Here is a 25,327-nt window from a genome sequence, read left to right on the forward strand (position 1 = left end):
TTTCTGTATGGAAAATTTAAAGAGACAAGACTCATCATGGGGAAGTATTTGAATGTAATAAAATAAATCTGTGCCCCACAATGCCTCAATACTCGGTTTTGCTTTTCTCTCTCTTGGAGTGTGCTGACACTCAGACTTGGTGATGGAATAAATGCTGGCAGCTGAGATACTTACTGCCATCAGCTGTGCGCTCTGCCCCTCTTTTGGAAATTATTGCTCTCCCACAGCCGGCACAACTGAATGCTTTGTGAAACCAGCTTCAGACTGCCAGTCTTCACGCCAGCCTCAGCTTAAGCAGATCTGCCAGCCCATAAACTCCTGTGGGTTGGAGGTGAGCCCACAGGCCACTGAGCCATGCCTGATGTGCAGGTGGAAAAGACTCAGAGAGAAAGAGGATGGCCAGTTGAAGGTGGTGCTGCTTTGCTTTCCCCCCTGTCATGGGCCACTGGATGGGTGGCAACCCACAGATCATTCTTTCCTATTTGTGGAAATACAAACACATCTAACTCAGGGGACTCATTGTCACCAGCTACCCACCAAGAGAAGAAATGGCAAAATCTCAAGGGACAAAGAGAGAACATGTCCCCAGCCTTTTCTCTTTAGTTGACTCTGACAGGAAGAGAAATGTTACTTTAGGATGGTAATTTCAAGCTCCTCTGTTATAAGTGGCAAATCCCTGTCTGAGGATGCTGTCTGTTTCATAGTTCCTAACTAGAGCAGTCTATAAACCAGCACCAGGTATTTTAACAGATTCTGCCTATTTTAGCCTTTGATATCATCTGTTCCTCATATTTTTGCAGTCCCAGTGTTTCTCTTCCAAGATTTGTGATCTGGATGCACAGGATCTTTTAGTCTTCTTCTTTCAAATGACAGAAGTCAATTTCTAGAAAACCTCAATTTATCAGCTATTACTATACAGATCTCTTTCCCTCCTGGGTCCCTCTCCCAAGCAATGGAGAGTGCATACAGTTGTGAAAGAAAAATGGAGCACATCATAGGAATGCATCCTTTTACCCTCGGTAACTAGAAATATCTAATCCTGAACTATTAAAATGATTCTTGCTTAAAATGAAAAGAAAAATCCTGACATTCAATCTGCAAATAATTCTATGCTGCTTAACTGGCACTTTAGTAGTTTTTGTTTGTGATATATCCAAAGGAAGAGATGAACTGTCAGAACTAAAAGCTCTCTCAGCACTTGGCCATATGTTTCTGCTTTGGTCCCCAGCCTGTTACATGGCTGAACAGAGGATAAAGGCTGGTCTTCATGTACAACACAACCTCCAGGGGAGGTGGGAAAAAGAGTGAATCTTTCCAGGGTTCCTTCTTACCGAAGAGTTGGCTTGGATTTAGATGCAGCCAAGTTTTGCAGCACCAGGGGTGCTGGCTATAAAGCCTAATGAACCAGAGATTCATTACCATGATCTGCAGGGGATATACATCCACCAGCACTTGCACAGTGGAGATAAAGTGAGAAACTGGAGCTCATGTATCTTTCTATGCCAGGTTCTAGTAGAAGATTGGTTGGGAAGGGCTGGATGCTGGAGGTTAGCAACTACGTTGATCTTGGCCTAAAAATCAAAAGGGTCTCAGGTCTATCAACATTGCAGGATGCCACAAGTGTAGTCAAGCTAAATGTTATAAACTCTTTTGCTTTTCCTCCCCAATTTCCAAGTAGCCATTGATCGTACCTAAGTAGCATTCTCAAAACACAATTTACCCCACACATGTTTATTATCAGAGCAGGCCCCTGGACAGCTGGGTCATCGAGACCCTCCTAGCCTCCTATGCTCAAGTCAGGCAAGGGTCAGCTGAGACACCACCAACTGCTGGAGAGGTTTCCTGTGGGACAGGGAATGGGGCAACATCAATCTCCTCAAAAAGTCTTTCTGCTGTAAAACTGACATAGCTCTGGCAGTCCCTTCAGCCACATAAAATCTTACTAGTCATTCCCTCCCAGAAAGGAAACAGGAAGAATTTAAGGCACTGAATCAAAAAAACCCCTCAGCTCTGCAGAACCGAGTCTAAAAAAGAACAAATGCCAGAAACTCTATGAGTCTACCAGGGACTTTGCTATTGATTTTGCACTGCAGACGGTCAGACGTTATGCTAATGTGCAACGTGTCAATGTAAAACCTGTTGCTAGATTCATGGCGGGTGATTCAGCTCAAGCATTGTGGCTTAACTTCACAGAATGCCACTTCTGACAGTTCAAAACCAGCACTCACTAATGTCAGATCAGGAGGATGTGGCTCTGACTCCATCTCTGCAGAGATTTGAAAATCCACTGGCAAAGCTTTAACTTCTTCAAAAGACAATAGTAGATAATGCTTTTAAGTAGTCTTTGTTTGTCTTTTATTCTTTTGTTTCTAATGGATGTCTAAATTTGAAAAGAACTTCCTCTCTATTTTTGTTCCGATTTCCCTGGTGGGAAGAAACTGAAAAATCTGATCTATGTCAAGTCAGAAGAAATGTGTGCAAAGCTAACATGGTTCAGGAAACAGTGTTTGATTACTGAATGTTGCCACAGAGTCAGCAAGAGCTGGACACACCACCCTTGTGGGAGTTCTGCCATTGACTGAATGGGTGCAGCATCTCAGTTCATTTGTTGTAGAGCTGGATGAGTGATAAATCAAACAAAAGAACAAGTTACTTGGCCTCCAAATAATCTTTAGATGTTCTAGTCTTCTGCTGTATGAAGGCAGGTTCTTAGTTTTCTGGTAAAATTATAGCCAAACATTTTGTCCACGCAGTGACCTTTGGCATAGGTCAATTATACTTGCCAAGGTGGACAGTCTTACATGTCACAATCCCATCCTTGTTCAGTAATATCTAATTCTTTATAGGGTGTACCTTCTTGGAATATACATGGCAAGAAAGTGTCTCTGTTTTTGCAAATAACTCCCTGCCCTACTGACACACTGGCCAGAACTTTTCTACGTTAGGAAAGAAGGGTCTTCCCCAACAAGAGCTGCCTCTTCAGGAGCTGTGGGATAAAAAGAGGCACCTGTTATCTTCTACTACATCATAAAAAATATATTGGGTCTTGAGGGTCATGAGGGCACCAGAAGGCAGTAAAGGCCTGGTTTCAGAATAACCAGAGGGAGAAATGAGATACCTTTTACAGGAGTGAATAGAAAGGCTGATCTACACTCAGCTCCTCACCAATGACTCATGTAGGGTGGGGCCATGCTGGCATCTCTCTGGTTATTCTGCTATAGGCACTAGCTCTCATTGCAATTTATCTACTCTTTAGCGAAAAAGAGAGGCAGCATAGATATCATCTGAGACCCAGTTCCATCCTAGCATGGTTAAAGGAAACAACTGTGTTGAGGATATTAGAGGGGAATTCCTCCACTGATGACAACATGAGAAAAACATTATCTTAATATTAATCTAATCTTCAAAAGTTTATGCTGCTATTTTTTGAAAACTGAGACTTGGACCATTTATCTAGCACAGCTATATGGGTTCAGTTAGAAATTGTAGACTCTGTTAAAACATTCCAGTCCTCCAAGAAATGTCGCCTTTACACATAAAGTTGAAATGTTTCATGTGAAGCCATTTTCAGAAGAATTCTAAACACCTCTATGGTAAAACTGCATTCAGTTTTTTCCGTGAGATGATTTCCATGGCATACAATTCAGTACGATGCCTTGAAAATTAAAACATCACATGTTTTCCATCTAGCTGCGATAGAGAAAAAGCAGCCTATTTATGCCAGCAGTTTTCTGTAAAAGCTATCTATCTATTAAGAAAAAAAAAGCCTGCTGGCTTTTTCTGGGCACATTCTCATCTGAGCTCTTTGTTGTGGCCAGACTACGCTATTGCAAACAGCAACACAAATACGCTGTACCCTACAAACCAGAAGAGCTGGGCCAAGCTCTGGTAACAGCTTCAGTCTCATCAGTCATGCCCAGTGAAATTTTCCTCACAGGAGCTTACTTGAAGGTGAAATTATTCCCACTGAGTGGTGTGGAGCCAAACAGGGTGCTGCTGAACACATTTCCTTTATTTGTCTGTTCTTGTCTTTTTTAATTTCAAAATTAATTTCTTATCAGTGTTGCTCATTGATAGAGGATGCCTAAACTTCTTTTTCTTTTCACTTTCTACATCTTAGAAATTTCTGAGAGAAAAGAACAAAGAACTGAGCAATCCAGGTCATAGTCAAGGGCTTTGACCCTACTCTGCACTATCACATTAATTTCCTTTTAAAATTTGTGATCTCCCATGATTTTTCTTATAGAGTTGCCAGAGATTTCCACCACTTGCCAAAACATTTCAAGATCTATAATTCAAAACTCCAGCGTACAACATCATCTCCCACTTCTGCTGTAGAGGAGTGGCAGCAGTAGCTATCGGCCTTGTCTAGTGGAACGAATGGCAGCCAGAGGTGTGAAAGCTTTCCCTGTAGCTTGAGGCATATAAAGAGGTTTGGGGTGGTACCCTAAGGAGGCAGTGATCACTAAGCTCCTTGGCATTGTTGTACTATTGATGAGGATCTCACCTGTCATCCCATGGTGACAGATCCAAAGTGCCATCCAGTGCCCCTTCATATAGTATCTAAAGCTCCACTGGTTGAAAGAACGAAACCACCTTTCCTCTTAGGCAAAGTGACTAGCTGCACTTTTTCTAATCCACGGTATTAGTGCTGTAGCTGTGGCAGCAGCAGCTAAAAACACCATGCTCAGTACCATTGACAATCTTTCATAGTCATACAAGGCTCACACGGGCCACTTCAGTGTTGGAGCAAGTTTTGCAGTCCTGGCTGAGCTCTCTGCTCCCCCAGATGTAGCTGAGCTGGACATTTCAAAGCTACTTTGGCACTACTTATGGCTATAGTGTACTGTGCTTAGAGCACATATGCAATGCCACTGCTGCCCAGATACTCCTCAGTGTGAGCAGCAGCCCACTTTCCTCTCTGGACCTCAGTCCCACAGTATCCTTTTCCAACAAGATTGTGGAAGCAGGGAAAATTAAAATTGGCATGCTACGAACATGTATTCACATGCATATGGAGTCAGCCACAACACTACCAACGCTGTGATATCTTACAGAGTTGGTTGTGATTTCAAAATCACAAAAGTAAAAAAGTACAGGCAAATTAGCTTGCAATGTTAACACAAACCTCAAAACAACAGTCCCACTATCCTCTGGAGAAATATGTACTTCTACTGAAATAAAAAAACGCACTGGATCCTCTAGAGTTTGGGAACTGGTCAGAACATCAGTACTTCTAATAATAAAAAAGTCTACAACACATTCTATGTGTAGAAACTTTAACTTCTAATCAAGGAGACTGACAGGAACTGTAGCTACTTTCTAGCATTCACAGAAAAAAAGCAGCTCTTCAGTCCAATGCCAGGAACAGAGAAATCCACTGAACGGAAGAACTCGTTCAAACTAAACCTAAGCCCAGCACAATTTCCAGACACAGCCCACAGTGACATTCTCATGACAGAGTGGATCCCCTACCGGAGCCAGGCTGGCTCTGGGGAGAGGCAGCAGCCATGAGCCTACCTTGCGCAGATGGTCACCACCTCCGAAGCCCGGAGCAGAGCTCCTCCGGCGGGCACAGGGCGCGGGGTACCCGCCTGCTCGGGCTCTCACAGGTGCCGAGGCTCAGGCGCAGCGACCGCGCGTCTCCTCCGCTCGCACAGCTTGTCATTAATGTTCCCAGTTGGGTCTCAGGGAGCCCAAACTCCCCGGAGCCGCCAGCCGACGGCCCCGCGCCCCCTTCGCAGGCTCGGAGGGGCTCCCCAATAACTTCTCCTTCCCTTCGCTGTCTTCTGCGAAGTTTGGTAGAGCCGCGGGCGCCGGAGCGGGCTCTGCTCTCTGCGGAAACTCGCCTACCCCACCTAGAGGAGCACGGCAGGATGAGGAGTCCCGCGTCCATGCCCGCTACGGCAGAGCTCGGATTTTCCTGGTGAACGGGAGGAGAAGGTTTTTATCTGGTTTGGCTGGGAGAAGGGGAGCCAGATCCTGGGGCACGGAGCAGGGGAATGCTTCTGGGAAACTCCTGGGAGTAGAAGGAACCAGGGTGAAGTTTGACGATTGAACTGGTTCAGTTCAGCGAATGTTGGTATGGCAAAATGAAACTATTCTGCACAAATAGCTAGATTTTTAGGCAATTTGGGTTGGCTCCTCTGAAGCCTGTCTCAGTTTTCTACTCTGAAGTCACATATTTGGGGACCCCCTGGACTTCCCACGGGACTTTATCAGAGAGGGACAGCATGGGAGATATCAAGAATCACTGGGTCCCTGGGACCACACACAACTCTCTGTGACTTTTAGCAAATTCTAAAGGAATAACTTAGATTTTTTCAAGTTGAAAATGTCATGGCTACCTTTCTGAATTTCTTTTCTTCCCAAGCAAAACTGAAATATTCTTATACTGTTGTACTTTCTAAAGGTTGCAAATTCTGGTTATCGGCTAACTCTGCTGGAGGGGATTTGCTAGTATTTCTTGAAATCGGAAAATGTGAAATAATCTACTCGGATAGCATTATTTATCACTGAATGAAATGCAAAAAATCCAGCACACCTGCAAATGGCTTGAGTGCAGCTAGAGCAGTTAACTCAAGAGACCATAAAGGAAAAACATATCAAGACTACAACTCCTTTTGTGAGCATCCAATATGTAGTATGAAAACCTGACAATGCTTGATCAGTGGAAAATGTATCTCAGAGGAGGCCCTTCAGCCTTGTAGGGATACAGGATTCATAAAATCTGTATTCTGGTGTATGCTGTACTTGTAACTCCACAGCTGACCTGACCCTCCCCATCCCACTGGGCAAAGGCGTGCTTTGGTTCTTTCTCACATACCAGACTCAATGTTATGAATCAACATTAAAATATAACTGGACATTTTTTCATTTTAATAAGAAGCATATTCAATTCAATGGTTCCAGTTGTCAAAAGCTGGCCCTGGGCTACACAGCAAGTTGCTTCCTTCTTGCTTGCAGAGAAGAAAGGATCATGGCTGGTATCACTACAACACAGACAAAACAAGGTCTTTGGACCTTTCTCCTTTTGTAGTGAAAAATCATCTGGTTTATACCTAAAGTTGAGGTGTCTAAAGACCTCTATTGTCTCTTAGAAGTAGTAATGTTCATTTTGTTACAAAACTGAGGTCTAAGAGAGAAAAGTACTATAAGAAGGAAAAGTGAAATAATTCAGCAGAATCTCCTAGAAATGAAAAGGTAGCACTTCTGGGGGTATGCTTGATAAAGGGCCCCTTTCCCAGAGTTTACATTTGTTTCCCAAAATACAAAATTACAAGCACACAACTGCAAAGGGCTTCCATCTTCCATTAGCATCCCACCCATTCACTACTGTTAAACTGATGACTGCATGAGTGTGCTCATCCATGGCTTCTAACCCTCTTTCTTCCATCATAACCCACCCAGTCCTCTCAGTCAGGTTTGTTGCAACACCTACCACTACCCTCAGCCCTTGTCCCTCAGCACTTTATACCTCCATGTGGTTGCCCTTCACCGGTTCTCTTTTAAGAACTTCAGCACTCCTTTCAGCTGCTGCACTTTTTATTAGGCCAGAGAAAGCACATATGGGTGCTGGTTTGTGTAAAGACCAGTCCGATAAAGGTTTTCAACAGCCAGAAAGGTTTGATTTGTTTCATATGGTATCTCTCAGTAATTCCTCAAATTTTCCTGACTCACTTCTCCAGCTGACTCTAGCCTGCTTACAAGCCTCCAGTCTCACAAATACCTGAGAACTGAAGCTGATTACCGAGTCACAAAACCCTATTTAGCAATTGGAGAACTTCTTCCAAATCATTAGATAGACTGTCCCAGGCTAGCCCATTTAAATATATTTTTGATTTTCAGAATTACGTCTTTCACAAGGAGGGCAGCAAGCATCTGAAAATTACAAAGCAATTAGCTTAGCTCAAACACCTACAGTAACCATGCTCTTGTGTTTGCAATATATATTTGAAATAATTAACAACATATTTCTGTGTCTTCTAGGACATCTGTAATTAAAAAATGTATTAATCATTACTTCCTTCCTAGAATGAAGATCTCATGACAACTATTGCAGAAGAACTTAAAACCAAATGAAACCACCCTCTCCCTATCTGCTGAGAGGGAACACCTTATTTGTTATATGATATTTTCTTCCCAGTCTTTCAAAAACTCAGGCAGGCTTTGGAGAACACAGGAAGATGGACCAAAGAACAAACCTTCCTCAAATATCTGAAAAGCCAAGGGAAGCTAGAAAGCTAGGAAAGAGTTAAAATGAAGTGCCAAGAACAAATTGAGTATGGGACACTGGAGATACACTGTTGTATCAAAAGTACTCTTAAGAGGCCTCTCCATGTATTACAGATGTCTATGGGAGTCCTGCTATTGATTTAATAAAAAGACTGGATGCTGGAACAGTCAGTAACTCAAACTCTTGATCTAGACTTTGGATACAATATTTTAAACCAGGGATCAGTGGATATTTATGGTGTTACATTATATTTCAGTCTGGATTTGGAACTTCATTCTCTGCAACATCTTTGTTCGCATGCATTGCTTTGCATTGTAATTTCTCACTTTTGCATATATGCTGACCTGCTCTATGCATTAACATTTCCGTACTTACTGTTGTGAAATTATTTGCTTTATCAAAGTCTTTCCATATAGTTTCACTTCGTTTTCTTCCTTGATATATGTTCTCCAGATAAGACATTTGTCAAACTGTTGGTTTCTTTTTCTTACTCTATTTTTATTTCTAAACCTTTGTCTCATTTTGTGAGGTGTTTTTACTTGGGGAGGAGAGAGAACTATGGGTATTAAAGAACATTATTCTCTGATGCTTCTGGATTTGTCATTTGTTATTCGAAACTTTTGCAGTACTATAAAAGATTTCTTCCATCTTCAAGGCTCTTGCCTATCTTATTTAATTTCAGATCTCTGCTGAAATCATTTTGCACAGAAGATGGCAGTCAGATAGTTTCTTTATCACCCTGAACTTCAGGGGAGCCCCTAGGATATACTCTCGGGCACATGATGTGACACTTGGGGATGGTCCTGTGTGGACCTAAGTGTTGGACTCTTGAGCTCTGAGATTAACATTTGCAAGCTACTTGTGTCCATATGTACATCCATGGCTGGACACCTACATACACACATGTATGACTGTAAAGGGAAGAGAGGACACGGTACGAGACCTGAATTAGTGTGGCAGAGCCATAATCCATGATATGCCCACACTGGTGGTCACCTCTGCGGCTTCAGTCCCCAGACAGTGGACATGTACCTACCCAAGTCGATGTATATTGAACAGGTAGCCCTTACAAGAGTCCTTCTTTTCTTGCTTATGCAAAGTGCAAGCATGAACATTATTAATGACACAAAGACAAGCCCTGCTACACAGGGCTTTCTTATCAAAGTTGCCAAGGTATTATGGGTGTCTCTTGTAAAACAGTATTTCAGAGCTTTACAAGCAATATTGATTATATCCTTCAACTTCTCTCTAAAACAGGTGGTGTTAACCTGACTAAATAGAAAAGGGAAGAAGACATAGGAGAAGTGATGATCAAATATGCCCAATAATTTCAGATGTCTGATTTCAAATGCCTCGGAACTGATTTTTCAGGCTGCATCACAATACACAGCACTTGATATATTCTGGAGGAGCTTGCAGAGACTTCAGTGGCAGCCAACAAAAGAGCTTATCACTCTGTCAGGCCTATTGTGCATCTCTTGGGAAGCAGGATAATAAGGCAGGGAGCCCCTGAGTTTCCAGAGCAGCATTCAGCTGCCTGAAATGCTCAAACATTCCTTCTTCTGCATCTCTTTGTCTTACTTTTGTTTAGATATTGCAGCAGAGTAGACAAAGTCTAGTAAAAAGCATAGTACCTCAGCACATAATCAAACAGAATATTGTACTTTATACTTGTAAAGTAATTTGAGTAAGTCCTTAAATTCTGATTCATATGTCTAATTCTGTCTTATGATGTGTAACCCCTGTGTAACCCCTGCCAGTCAGGCAAAGTTAGCCTACAGCTCTGCCATACTTGCCTGGTGACTTTCTATACTCGGTTTGCACACAAACCACTTTTTATGGATCAGGCTGCATCCCTTTGAACTTATCTGAAGCTTGACCACAGCAAGCTCTGTCACCTGGCAAGTGCAGTAGTCACCAGCATACTAAAGCATATATTTACTGTTGCAGTCATGGGGAGATATGTAAGGGAATTCTTTAGTTAGCAGTTATCCTCTTCAAATAGCTACAGGATGCTAAGGCCATTTAGTCACCTAAAAAGTGAAATAACTTGTGCGAATTATTTGTAGATGTTTCAAGCATGTCCTGAGCCTGTAAATGCTTTGCTTTTGGCATAGAACAGCAGGCTTTCAGCTTGGAGTCTGTTTTGCTCTGTTGTATGTAAACATTGGAGTATTCTGACTTGGAGGAATCACTTAGAAAGGGTAGCTAGAGCAGTGTTTTAAGCATTTGTTATAATTTTGATTGTCAAAATATAAATTTGTTATAAATTTGATTGTCAAGGTGTTTTGATATAAAATACATGATCATCACCTGACTTCAATGTAATAAAAAAGTATAAACAGAGCTTGAATGGTATTGAGTTTATAAGCATCTTTTAAAATGAGACTTCTAAATTGATGGTGATTTGAGCCATTGGTTCAACCCAAAATCTAATTGAAATTTGCATCATAAAATTATAGGTAGAACTAACCAGAGTGATGTCACAATTTGTCACTTAAGTGGTGGAAAAAAGATCAAAAAGGCTTAGGTCACAAGTCTGACCAAAACAAATTTCAAAGTCTAATTGAATAACCCATTCCATTCACTATGCAACCAGTGTCCATGCTCTTTCTCCAGAGTGGCAGGAGAGTTTAAATTCACACCTCTAAAAGTCAATTGCACTTTTATTACTCTTAATATATGTAGTACATCTTTAAACTTGGACACTTGTATTAAGAGGAAGCATTCAGAATGCTTTTCAAATAATGCCCCTAGTACATTTTTCAAACATATTGCAATGAATTTCCATTCTAACTTCTTCCTTGGCAGATTACTTGCCTTCACTAATGCAGATGGTTTGCAAATTTGATTAATATTTTAATACGGTATTGTATCACCTGCAATATACGACTGTGGTATATTACTAACCTTCAAAATACATAATAAATTCAAGCTGTCAGCTGGGTAAATAGACCAAACCCAGCCTTGCAATAATACCTCCATACAAGTGCAGGTGATTCAAGGTTAGCAGGTAGTCAGGAGGCATGAGTGACACCACCATCTGCATCATTTACTACCCACTGGCATGCTATTCTCCAGATATCCTTCTTGTTTCCATCTTAAAGGTGAACTGTAAGGCCATGTGCTTGCTTAGAGGTAGGAAGCAGTTCTGCTTGTCCTGAAGCAGTTCATCACTTCTCTTAGGCCAGAACACATCTTCCCTACTTTAATTCCTGCAATATATCAACTGAGCTGCTTGGGATCCTCTCCCAAAAGAAATCCAAAGCTTTTTCAGGATTATTTTAAAATGCTAATTCCTAGGTAAATATCTTCAGGATAGAGGGTATATGTAGGTGTGTAAGAGGCATGTGTGTTTGTTTGCCTTTCCAGCACAGCTAACAACACAGTATTCAAAGTATTCTCCTGGTATGTAGGGCCTGAATTAAACTGGGGGCTCCACACTAAGACCTCCACCAAGCATTTTCACTGCTCACTGGTTAAAAGCTTTCATCTTCTTAATTTTTTCTTTTAAACTAAATAGTGGTTCATATTTTTAATTCTTTTTCTTTTAAACTAATGGGTGGAGATGGAGAAAACTGGATCAGGGTGTTGGCAACAGCCAAAGATTTTATTTTAAACTCATGCATTTTTCCATGTGTTCTTTGGCCTGTGGTATTGATTGCTCTGGGCAAGACTCCTCAGTAACATCAGTGAGCATACAAATAGTATCCATGAAGTCAATAAGCTACTGTTGGAGTAACTACTGTTCAACAACAGTGGAAAACATCTCTGAGGTGGCAGCCTGCACAGATGTCTTAAGATCCTGTGACTGTAGAGAAAGATATGGGAGGCAGTCCGATTGAATTGACTTTGCAAATATATTCACAAAATGTTAAACTTGTGAAGACAGAATGAGGGTTGTGAGGTCATACCTGGTGCACAGTGACATAGGCTGGACTGATGGATCTCGCTTGTGGCACTCACTTCAGCATCCACACTGGCTGATTTACCTTCATACTGACTTCTCACCATGTAAATACTGATTAAACTGTTCCAAGGGTCTCCTTTGGATGTTTTATTTCTACAGCTTGTGCAGGGTGTGAAATGTATCCCTTAAAATTAGAAAGCAATATTTTTCTGTTAATGATATGAATTAATTTCTCTGGATGCAATACACTCCTTTCTTTCTTTCCTGTGTCCTTTGCCTTCCCGTTGACATACTACCCAGATGTTTTACTCTGTTAACCACAAAGATCAACAGGTCAAATGAATTGTTTGCTGGCCAAGTGTTATGCAGGTCTACCTAGAAGTTCACAAGATATCTGGACTATTTGCGTTCCTAATGGCTCTACCTATACTGCCATATTCACTTGAGGCTCAAACTTGCATTTAAGCCCAATTCCCCCCATTATCTTAGTGTTTTATATCCTGATCCACATCATGACTTACATCAGAGCAAGTAAGTTGCCCACCAGCCAACCAAGTGCTCAGAGACACAGGGAGGCAGAGGGCATCAATAAATTGTATGGATACAAGAGGCTTAAGCCATGGCAAACTCACATGAGCACTTTGGCACACCCGACGAAGACCTTAAGACAGATGAAGAGACTACATAAAGTGCAGGGAGAGAGCAGCAGGAACAGAGAGACTGGCCGGGATGTGCTGCCAAGACACCTCACCCTACACACCCACAACAACAGCATGGCCTGGTCTGCAAAAACACAAACTTGTCTGTAAAATTACAAATAATTGAAGACTTTGTAAACTTTTTTCCCTCACCCCTGCTAATACCACTTTTGCTTCTATAATGCATCCAGATGATCTTAATTTGTAATTTAGGAGAGACTTAATTACTGTAATTGTTAAGAAAAGTTAATTTAAATGCTTAGCAGAGTCAGTGACCCAACATGCTCACTGAACTGCTAAGGTTGGGCACAGAAGAATGTAATCTTAATGTACTGAATTTGTTTCCTTCGGGCAAATACAGGGCCAAATGTTCAAAGCTGCTTCTTAAATTGCACATACAACATCTGAGGAGACATCTGCCTACGTGTAAGAAACATGATTTGCATGCACAAATACATCATTTAATTTAAACATATCTATACATTATGTTTGCACTAAGAGAGCATGCAAAAGAATACCCAGGTAAACACCGCAGGCAATTTTCTATACTCCTTTCACATGAATAAAAATACTAAATATTGTACCATAATATTTCTGAGCTAGTCCTTCAGATTACCCTGTGAAATGAGAACTCTGGCTTCTGCATCTACCTCTGCAGCTTGTGATCTGCTGGCTTGATGGAGCCTATGCTTTCCTTCCAGCAGCACTGTTAGGCTTAGTTAATGACTGGCATATTTTGAGATTCTTGATGAACAGCCACTCTAGGAATACTAGGAAGATTGTTCCTCTTTTGAATACAGTTACAAATCACTCCCAGTCTGTTCCTTTTCTAAAAATCTTAGGAACTTCTTTGCTCTTGGGCTTTTTGGTCTTCCTGCACATTTTTCTACTCTCTTTCTTTAAACCTCTCCTGGGCACCATACTTTAAATCCCATTCTCTAGGTAGGTAATTAGAACAGTAGTGTTCCAGCACTGGAAGACCATGCTCAGCAGATTCAACAACCTTGCCAGTCCTTGGGAAGCCTAGAAAAAGGATGATTTGAATTTGGAGTGGGCAAGGGGTGGGCATGTAAAGCTTATTAGGAGAAAAACCTGGTTAGGAAACATTGGAGTCCGAAAAGGGAGAGAAAAACTGCAACTAGGAGGTGATAGCAAGACTGGTAATGGAAGCTGTGAAGCAAGATGGAAACTGAATTAGATTTTAGTGGAGGGGACATGGGGCAAGACAGTAGATGCAGGTACTCACTAGAGTGAGAGTGGGTGGGAGACTGAGGGGGTGCATGGGCTTGGGAAGCAGTGCAGAGGGCTCTGCTGAACGGTGCAATGAAATAAATCATTCACATAATGACTGCAGACAGTGCCAAAAGAGGGAGAACTGAAGTGGCACTGGGAACTGTAATGCTGGCCCAGCATCAATAAAGAGTTCACAGCAGAATGGATTTTGCTGTGTAGGTTTTATCCATGTATTATCAGATGCAAAAGTGTTATAAGATATAAAAAACCCCTAGAAGTTCTGGTTTATATTGTGAGCAGTTTGAACTGCCCTTAACATCTCTACTTTACCAGAGTAATACTGTAGTACAACAAGCTGAAATGTAAACAGTCTGGATATAACTAGCAATGATTAATTAGTAATTTTTCTCAGAAATTCCTCATCCAAATAGGACCAGCTGTACTTCTGTTAAATCTGCAAAGAAATCTTCATTACAAAAGCTGCACTTTCCATCAGGCTCCCTGAATTTCCCTCCAGAAGCTCTAAACATCTTCCCCTTGCCTCACATCACAAATGCAGCAGACACAGCTGCTCCAAGGAAATTCATGAACCATCAGAGGACTTTCCAAGAAAATCAGTTTGGTAAAAGCAAGACCGGTCAGGGCTACCAAGGGCCTGGGTCAGGCTGAGTGGCTGTGAAAGTGTTCCAACACCCCAGGGCTGTGCCAGGCAGTCAAAAGTGGGATGGCAGAGCCTACACTCTGGCAGTAGATCAGCTTCTGTGTAGTAGGACTTTGACACACAGGTATAGCCACCTGGAGTGGTGAGGAGACTTCTCCTACCTGGAAAGTAGTAGACATTTAAGACATGACTTAAATAAAATTTCCAAACACAATGTATTTTCCTTAGTTAATATTAATTGACATCAGCTAGGCTCCTATCTTCAAATAGGCAGAAAGGAAAGCTAGCATCATCCCCTTTTCTCTCTGGTCACTGATGGGTCAGTCTTTTGAGCCTCTGCAAATTCCTACCTGTTCTTATCATCTTTTGGCCACTATTCCCACCACATTTTTTTCAATGTGAGGTTACCACAATAAGCAATTCTTAATTTATTCCCTTTACCACACAAAGGTATAGACTGATAAACAGTCCTGCATTAAGTCCCTGATCCACATGGGCTAATGATTAAAACTCTCTTGGGATCTATCCCAGCGACCAAAACACCTGGGTCCTTTGACAGGCACTGGATTAAACCGTGAAGCTCAATAACTCCTCAGGAAAAAAAAATTACTAACACATAATGAGTCTAGAGTCATTTCAGATGCTGCCATGACCCCCTGCCTTCAGCTGCTATTGCATGAAGGAGTAGACCTCTCACAAGTCTTGTATCATAACAACCAGTCCCAGTCAGATGCCCCAGATATTGATGGCATGTCAAATGGCAGTAAGCACCTATGATTAGACAAAATAAACCCACAATCAATCTCATTTTTTTTCTTGTGAACTTATGGTAAATTTAAATATGCAAAGATTTTGTAGACTTACAATTCCACAGTGAGTGCTGGAGGCAAAATCTGGCCCACACATACACACATTAAGTCACTGTGACCCATCTGTATTTGTGAAGATGAAAATGTCAATTAGATTTTGTATCTAAAGGAATGCAGATGTTTTATTTCTAAGTGGTTAAAAGTCGAGGTTCTGTGAAATATCTGAAAATTTGCAGTACTTTGAATTGGTCTTTTCATCATATGACATTAACTTCATCTGTAAATGTTCTGGTCTGTTGGTAGATATGTTGCCCTTTTTTGCTTGGTGTGATTTATTTATTCACTCCTCAGACCCTAATTACATCTAATTCTAATTCCACCTTTATAGAATATGTTTGAACTCTTTCCCTGTAGACTTAAGCTGCAAGATCTAGGGGCATAAAACTTAACCATTTTTGATAATTATATGATGGTACCTATGAAAATTAAGTTAGAGCAGGTGCCAAACATGTGAAACAATGAGACATATCTATATTATAGTCCTGATGATATCTTGTGGGGACCTTACAATATACTTTATTGACCTTCTTGGGGGTATTGTAATAGTACACCCTATGTCAGATCTACATCAGTGTAATTGAATTTTAGGGAATTTCTTTGATGACTCAAAAATCGAATCTGCTCCCTAGTGCCTTTTCTTTCAATAAAATCTAAATCTTTTTTTCATTTCCCCTTTTAATTATGAAGGTGGGGAGACTAGGGAGAAGTGTTATGAGTCTTCCTTGGCCTAGAGCCCTTTGCTTATGCTAACATTTTCCCATCAGAGACCAAACGGTGACTACATTTTGCTCAGGATGGGCTCAGGAAGTTTTCTACTATTTTACATATGGCAGGCAAGAGACTGGCACTAGCACACTCTTAATCTCAGCATTCAAGCCCCAGCGCTGCACTATAGTATCCAATTGCCCATCCCTAGCTGGACTCCCCTGTGCCTTTTGTACCTCATTCCAGTGAGTAGACACAGACTGTCATTCTCCATGTGCAATGCCCAGTTGAGTGGGGTGGGCTAGTGAGAAGACAGATCTGACTTCCACAGTGAGGGCAAGTCTTTCCTGGCATACCTCAGCCCAGGTGCAACTCTATGAATCAACTTTAGACATACCTAGTGCACTTGGAATATATCAAAGGTTTTGGGATGGCCTGTTAATACATCTTCAGTTTTTGCACATCTCTACTGACTTCGAGAAAGGTCATAGTGATGTTTGAACCTGGTGACGTTTTGCATATGATTGCTGTAGCTCCCTCTCTTTTCATCCCAGGGTACTTGTTCATGTATTTTGTAAATGAGTACAGACACAAAGAAATCAAGAGGAAGCCATCTTCAAGAACCCAGTTGACCAGAGTTCACTCCAAAAGATGCAGCCAAACTACTTTCTCCAAGCTAATGATGGCCTTCAAAAACAGTGAGTGAGAATGCACACACTGAGTACACAGCATTTCTCCTGCTGGCACAAGTTAGATCTCTTTCTCTGGAGACTCCATCTTCTACTGTGTTCCCACCTATGCTGGATTTCTCCTAGCCTCTCCACATTGAAATGTATTTATAAAATGACTTTTCTTGATAGGAAGAAATTGCCTCGGTAGGATATGGAGCAAATGTGTTACCAGTCTTACTCATTACCAGTCTCCTATGCAGTGAAATCTTTTGAAGGCACAAGCTCTCCCTCCTTCCCTCTGCATGAAATCCTCCCCAAAGGACAGTGCCACTGCCGGGGCTGTGGCATTTCCCGGCAGAGCGCACACTATTTACTTTCAAGTGCCTCCACTAGAAACCATTTAATTCTGGTGTCAGACACAACAGATCTAGATAGAGTAACGCATAAGGAGACCATTTCTTAATATGGTGGGTTAATGGGCCTTGATTTGCCCTGTTGTGTCCTGATGCAGTTGTTCCACGGTCTATTTTGTACCTATCCATGTCAAATCAATGTCCAATGGTCCCATGAATTCCCATACATGCTCAGTAACTGCCTGGCCACAAGTTAGTCAACTCCCTTATCTCTCCTCTCAAATGGAGAGTGGCAGAACTGTGTAATGAAACCTTTAAAACTGAATCTGGTTGAATTAATTCGCAACAATACTGAAGTGAAACTAAAGAGTCCTCCTCTTGCTGCCTCTCTGATTTTTCCTTCCTTCTGGAACTGTCATGAAAAATAATACTAAAATCTGTCACTTCATGTAAATTTTCTACATGATACAGAACCACAGTGACAATGCTGAGGGCAGAAAAGAATTTCTCTATTTAAAACAATTCTATCTTTGCACTCTTGGGCATTTCTGATCTGTAGACTACTTTTCCTCAGTCCTCCTCTTCCCTTTTTTGTTGCTAAAATGCAAAACACAAAAGTCTTTGTCACCTCTGTCATTGAAGTAAAAGATCCCGTTTCTGAGAAGACAAGTTATTTTTGTAGCTGAGCAAAGCACAGCTATGTCTAGACCAGAGTTGGAAACAGCAGCTGACAAAGAAAACCAGAAAGGGCATGGCAAGTTTATAGCAAACGCAGAAAATACAGGCCAAAAAATGCACACAATGTCATTATCATTAAAATAATTTTATTTTTAAAATATTTTCACTTCATTCTCATCCTGAACAGCTGGTGATATCTGTAAGTATACTGTAACTATAAACATATACACTATGCCAATCTGTATGGCTAAAGTAAATGTTCAGTGCATTTGATGAAATCACACACTTGGAGTAACTGCTGGTTTTCCACTGTGAAAAGCACATTTTTACATATTCCAGAAACTAAGTAAATACCTCATTCCATAAATACTTCAGTGAGTCTTACACTGAAGTTTGCCCACAGGAGAGCTGGCATTGCCTCTGGTGCTAAAATGGCTGATAAAGAACTTAAAATAAATAAATCATTGATGAAGGGTGGATAATCAATCTTCAAACTAGAAATCAAATTAAATGGATTATTTCTAAATGAGTTCATTTTACCGTTGTGTTACATATAAGGCAGCAATTATAGCCCTATAATCTATTTTCATTTTCTTGGCCTTTTATCCAGGACAAATCAAGAGAAGTTAATGTGTTAGATAATGTGCTTCAGTAATATGGCTTGGTTGGTTTGGTTTTAATTGGTCTGTCAATACCTTCCAGAGGCTAAGGATTCTGGAGGTATAAAATATGCATTTTGTGCAATTCAGGTATGCATTTTGTTAAGATGTAGACCTGAAAATTTAGTAGGTTTAGAAATGAAGATTTAGAGAATAATGTGTTCATGTGGCCTAAAGGCTTGTATTATTACTAAGACATAGGACTGCAATGTTGGTATATGTATTGTGTTATGTTAAACAGTGACAAGTTCTGTGGCACCCATACTAGATGACTTCTAGTAGCTCTTTGCCCTTCCACATCATCACAGAGCCTGCAGAACAGGCAGACATGTGGGGCAGGCTAAAGGACAGGCTTTTTGGTTGGACCAGCTGTCCAAAACCCTAATCTAAGTGGTTTTAGGGTTAGGAACCACTCCAGGGGAAAAGGGTGTGGATACACACTGTGGATGCTGTGTCATTCCTCTGAACCCTATCACATGAGAAGTTGCCCTGTGTGCCAGGGTGAAAACAGCCCCCCTCTCCAGCACAACATGAGCTATACCTCCTCTGCTGTTGTCAAGACACTTCCATGCACAAAAGGTGATATGGGAAAGTGAAGTGTGGCTGGTGCTCAGATGCAACTTCTTCCCCCATTCTTTAGGATGTTTCCATGGTCTTTCAGCTGTTTTCTTTAACCATAACACACCATAATAATATGGTAGAGTAATGTGTTTTTCCAATTTCATGGATTACTTTTTGTGAAAACTGGTTCCATAGGTGCGGAGATGGGCTGAAACTGCTCTGCCAAATCCAATGCCCTGGGTGATGGGAAAGCTGAATTTTGGTCTAGCTCTCACACTCATAATTCAGGTCACCTCTCATTAACCAAATGAAATAAAGAAAACAGGAATGCTGGGGGAAGGCAACACTATTGTGTTATATCCTTCAGTGATAAGATGCAAAACAGCTTGGTAGCCAAACTAAAAATTTCTATGGCCCCAAGGAGGGAATATTTGCTATTGCAAAGTTCACTGGTTGCACACATGGACTGCCATGCTGGAGTGCAGGATTTGGGTCCATACCACAAACTTGGTACTTGCTCATGATCCTTTCTCAGTATGTCTTTTGAGAGGGAAATGGGTTCACTTTCATTTGTTTAATTTTAATGAAAGAGATGGCTGTGGAAAAAAACAAGGCTTATTCTTTAATAGTAATAAAAGTAATTATCTTTAACAGCTTATTCTTTAAGCTTATTCTTTAAGCTTATTCTTTAAGTTGTTTTTGTGATGCCTGATTAAAATACTACCTAACAACCCATTTCTATAAATAATTAATATCTTGACTTCAGCAGAGTCTGTGGATGAGGAAAAAAATCTCCAGGATTTGGCCCTGAAAGTGCATTTTCTCCAGGTTAACATTTTTGGTGGGGTTTAGGGTTTTTGTGTTGTTGTTGTTGTTTCTTGGGGGTTTTGTGTGGTTTTGTTTTGTTCTTTTTTTTCTTTAATAAATAGCTGTATTACCTAGATTACTGCCTTTCAGGTCTAGTCTATGTAAACAACTCATAATAATGATTTTGCCTATCATAATGTTTTTCTCCCTAGAATAGTGTTATTAAAAGGCAGATGAAGTACATTACAAATCTCATTACATTTCCTGTAAAGCTAGCATTATATATTAGATATGGAGACATAGATAGCGATACAAATTGCTAAGGGTAGCATCAGTAAGATTTTGCTGAATCTGGTCCTCTCTTCGGAGAGCTCTGCCTGCACAGCAGCAACCATACATGAGGACTGCCACTCAAAAGTCTGTTCCTTCTGCAATTAGATTTTTTTACCTTGTAATTTCTATTCTTATAACATTAATTGGAAAGGCATTCATTGTGGATAACAAGGTGTAAAATTAGTTCTCTTCAATAAATCTTCATTGCCTCCCATAAATCTAGTATATTCAAGTCTTCTGAAACCATTAGTTTTTTTTAAAGAGGTCAATGTATTTATTAATTTCCTGTGTATGAGCCTGTGAATGATAAAATAGGAAACTAGACGTACAAATTCTTCATTCTTCAGATGATGTTGTGATTCTTCTTTTCTTGATGAACTCTAGGGTTTTTAGAATAGAAAGTACATATGAAAAGGAGTGTGGCAGGCTTTTGAACTGAAAAGTACAGAAATTTCCTGATTCTCATAAAAAGCATACCTTTCATTAAGAATTTTTTTAACCTTATCAATAACTTTCAATAATTAAGCTTTTTAATTACCTCATCCAACCATGAGAATATTTTGTGTTAAATTAATAAACTCCTTCTATGGATGTTAATTTAGGCTCCTTTACTAAATGCAATACCCAGCTACGGAAAAGGGTGGACCATAATTTGAATAGTAAAAAATGTATTAATGTCACTAATTCTATTTCAGAAGATACTAAAGTCAGAATGGATTACTGAAAGAAATAACTTTAAAGGAAAGAAGACTTATTATAATTTAAATTGTGAAAAATTCTTAATGCCACTAATTCCCTCTCAATTTGTTTTTGTGTAACAAACCATTTATCATTAGGATCATTGCAGTCAGTTGTGGTGATAAATGGGTGCTGATTAAATAAGTGGATAAATCAAGGCTTCTAGTACTGGGTGTAAGAACAGCACTAAAACCTGTACCTCTATTTTCCTTTTGAGTTCTGCGGCAAAAATTGGTGTCCTTTTTTTCTTAGATATTAGTTCCCTGAACATGTGTTAGTCTGAAGTCTCCTGGCAAACACAGGTCTCATGCAAACTCAGTGACTCTTTTCACCAGTGGTGTACTCTGTGTCTGCACTTCTAGATGCTGTTTAATCCTACTGGAGGATATATTTTTATACATAAGGAATACCTAAGCACTGTCTCCTACTTAAGAAGAGATGAAACAGTTAATTATTTTCTATTGTTTGTATCATATCAACAATAGGAATTTCTTTTTTTTTTGTCTAAAAGCCAGGGATGGAGAGGGCTTTGCCGTTTACAGGCTCCAGCCCATGAAGGTTGAGTGTGGGTTACCTCATTCGAAAGCTTGTTCCCTTCACAAAGCTGCAGACTCAGTAAATGACAGAAAGTAAGCACATCTCTGAAAGATGTGTGGCCTATTTCTCTTCTCTCAAAATAAAATGAAGGAGACCTGCACAAGCTCGTTTTCCTGAAGTCTGGCATCTGATGGAATCCTCTGAGTCTGAAAGGAGAGGGGCTTGTCAAGGCTCAGCTATTACGAGCATTGAGAGCTTTTTTGAACTACTCTGAGCTTTCAGGTTTGTTCGTCATCAAAGAGCTCCACGTCCCTCCTAGCCACTTCTCACAGCAAAAGCTGCAAAAAGAAAGGGAGAATTACTGGAGACAGGTCTGGGATATTCTGATACCTGCGAGAGGAGCTGATGCTATTTTGCTGCTTCTCTGCATCATCATTTCACCTAATATTGTTCCCTTCTGGGTGTCCACGTGTAAGGTACAAAGAGGAACTCCTTTCTATAATCTAAATTACTAATTCATCACCAGCTGTTTCCTACACACATTTTTCTCTGAGGTGGTGGGAGAAAGGGCACAGACATGCCCTTGATGGTGTAATGCTCTCAGGTGAGACATTAGCAGGTGAATCTACATCAGAATTTTAACCCAGACCAGGAACGTAGGTTTGAGGTGATGGTCCTGGTGGTCCCCACTCACTGCAGTGTAGGTTGTGTCACAGCAAAGCCACCAGGTGTGTGAAGGGGATTCCCTGAAGGAGATTAAACCAGATGTGTCTCAGCTGCACACCTAACATGCCCCAGTGTAGACCTGGGGATCAGACTAGCAGTTATTACCCTTAAATTGTGTCGTGTCAATGGCAGGTCCCCAGCATCAGTGGTTTTGTTCTACAAAATCTGTGTTTATTGAGTTTGTAACTTATTAAAGCAGACATAGTCTGTCCAGTTCACATACTGATCATTATGGCAGCTTGTGATCTGTGGTCAGAAAGGTGTCATCCTGCTGGATGGTTTGGCAGGGAGGATCAGAGTATGTCCCTCATTCACAACACAGACCACGATGTACCTTGAAGCATCCATGGGATATCCTGTGACTGCAAGAATTGGAAATGTTCTGAATTTCTCCTAATTTTTCCTCTGCTACATTAAAAGTATCACAATTGGTCTTTTCCTGGCATGAAAAATGGCCCTTTGATTGAAGTCTATGTTGCAGTCAATGGGCACTGGATTCAGTGATCCTGCAGATTCCATCCAGCCCTGATCTCCTCTGCTGCCACCTGTACAAATGCCAGAGAAGAATAGATGAAAACACCCTTGGAGTCAGGACTGTAGATCAAGAACTAATGTTGATGCAGGGTGCTGGACTTGCTTTTTCACAAACTTCTTAGTATGGTGGTCTTCAGCTACCTTAGAAAGCAGAGACTGCTGACATAAACACTGTTTTGCTGACATTGTAAGGAAGCTGATCTTGAGACACAATCTATGTCCATCTCCCGAGCGCTCAGGGCATTAACAATTTTGTAGCTGAGCAATTTCCATTAATTTTGTCCGAGTCTTTAAAAAATGTCACTCTGACTCAGTGTTGCTGGTTTGCTATGAGAGGGAAAATGCCTGTCTTCAGCCTCACTATTTTCAGCAGCCCCATATAATATATCATAAAGAGACTTTTTTTATTCCTAGAAAAGATACTTCTGGAATTTATCTCTCCTGACAAAACGATGCCCAAAGCCAGTGGCATTTCTAGTGTTATGAAGTGGCTTTCCCTCCACACTTTTTGAAAGTGGAAAAGAGTTCTGTCTCCATCAACTGCAATTACTTCATTTCTCTCTTCCTTAACAGAAGCCTTGTTTCCCCATCAAAGCACAATTGTATTTTATGCAACAGGACAAAACATATCAATGAATCTGAAGTGACAATATAATGCAGCTAGAAATTTGCTAAGATCTTTTGTAGTTACCTAACTTTGGAGAATGATAGAAATTACAGTTCATTACAGATGTCCCTCAAACCACTTTCAGCTATGAAGGTGCCAGTCAGCTATGGGATGTCCCTGTGAGCCCCTTGCAGTACCCAGACATACTCTGGACATCCCTGGAGGTGCCCAGTTGCCCAGGAGCTACCCATTCCACCTAGTTTGTCCCCAAGTGCAGCCTCTCTTGACTCTGGCTCTGACACTACTTATATTGTGATATATCCATCCTGGCAGGCTCAATTTCTCTTTACAAATCACTCTTGCAGGTTGGGAAATTGAGAAAGGGCCATTTAGAACAACCTTCTGGTGACTGGCAACCCAAGGATAATTTTACATCTTCCAGTTCCTCCCACTGCTTTTGCAGTATGCACGTGTGAGTCTAGCCCCAAGATGCAGAGGTGTGGTGATTTCTTTGCAAAACTCTTTGTTTTCATCTAATAGTTGCATGTTGCCTGTTATGCAGTGGGTTATTCTCCAGTCTGACCACAAATGAGCTCCTCTCATCTAGAGCAGACCATCCTGTCCACTTGCATGATGAACAGGTCTCTTAAATGCAGTGCAATAGCAGAACATCGTCCTCTTCTTTCTATTTGCCTCTATTTCTATTAGTGCAAACCCACTCTTATTTCCTTAGTATTTCTCTAGGAAATATTCCTTTGAACAACTGCCATCTAGTTTCCTTGTACCCTCCACAGACGTGTCAATATTATAAACTTTCCAAATTCTACTACTTCATTATTTAGCTGGGTATTAACACAGAAAATACAGAAAACAAGACCAGACTAGGCCCTGGGAGGTGATCCAGTCCGTCAGTCTGCCTGAGGCAGGATGACCTGTACTTATGTCATTCCTGGCCTATATTTGTCTAACCTGTTCTTAAAGGAAACTTTTAGCCTTCCTGGGAGCTTAGGAATCTCCCATATGGGAGATTGCCAGCAGGGATATAACCCTACCTATATACAGCTCTGTGGTATGTTGACAAATGCATTCATTTCCCCTTCCTGAGAGCAACCAGACCCTGAAACGCAGGTGAACGTAAGACACCTATGACATCACCATGCTTTTGCCTGTTTTGTTTGGGCTGTGGAAAGAGCTAGGTTGAAAGCTGTGTTCTTCTCCATCTGGACTGTGCTGTGCTCTTTTCCCCCCTGTTAGATGTTCCTCTCCTTTTGTCTGCCATTTAAAAATGGTGGTAAATTTAGCTTTGAGGAGTCAAATAATCACAGAACCAGAGAATATGCCAAGTTGTAAGGGATCCACAAGGATCATCAAGTCCAGCTCCCGGCCCTACACAGGACCATCCCCAAGAGTCACACCATATGCCTGAGAGTATTGTCCAAAATCATTTTGAACTCTGGCTTGGTGCTGTGACCACTTCCTTAAGGAGCCTGTTTCAGTTTCCAACTACCCTCTGGGTGAAGAATTTCTTTCTAATCTCTAACCTAAAGCTCCTCTGACACAACTTCAGGCCATTCCCTTGGGTCCTGTCACTGGTCACCACAGAGAAGAGATCAGTGCTTGCCCCTCATCTTCCCCTCACAAGGAAGTTGTAGACTGCAGGGTGGTCTCTTCTCAGTCTCCTCTTCTCCAGGTTGAACAGACCAAGTGACCTCAGCCACTCCTCATACGGCTTGCCCTCAAGGCCCTTCACCATCTTCGTTGACCTCATTTGGACACTCTCTAATAATCTTATATTGTCATGCCCAAAACTG

At 41.0% G+C, this 25,327-nt stretch overlaps 1 protein-coding gene and 1 long non-coding RNA gene across 2 annotated transcripts in view; both read right to left on the reverse strand.

Annotated features, from left to right (window-relative positions):
• EDAR (ectodysplasin A receptor) overlaps window positions 1-5,597 on the reverse strand; it is a 70,792-nt gene extending 65,195 nt beyond the window's left edge. The window contains exon 1 of the mRNA XM_027743511.2: window positions 5,521-5,597. The gene's annotated coding sequence lies outside the window, so the exon portion shown is untranslated. The remainder of the gene's footprint in view (window positions 1-5,520) is intronic.
• Window positions 5,598-22,524: 16,927 nt separating this feature from the next.
• On the reverse strand, window positions 22,525-24,599 carry LOC113999805. The gene is made up of 2 exons (XR_003544989.2): window positions 24,486-24,599; window positions 22,525-22,920 (listed from the first exon to the last, which is right to left on the reverse strand). It is a non-coding gene; the product is annotated as an uncharacterized LOC113999805 (long non-coding RNA).
• Between the last annotated feature and the right edge of the window lie 728 nt (window positions 24,600-25,327).

This window comes from Pipra filicauda, unplaced genomic scaffold (genome assembly GCF_003945595.2).
Source record: "Pipra filicauda isolate LSUMZ 115617 unplaced genomic scaffold, ASM394559v2 scaffold115_size4368891_pilon, whole genome shotgun sequence".
Taxonomy (NCBI): Eukaryota; Metazoa; Chordata; class Aves; order Passeriformes; family Pipridae; genus Pipra; species Pipra filicauda.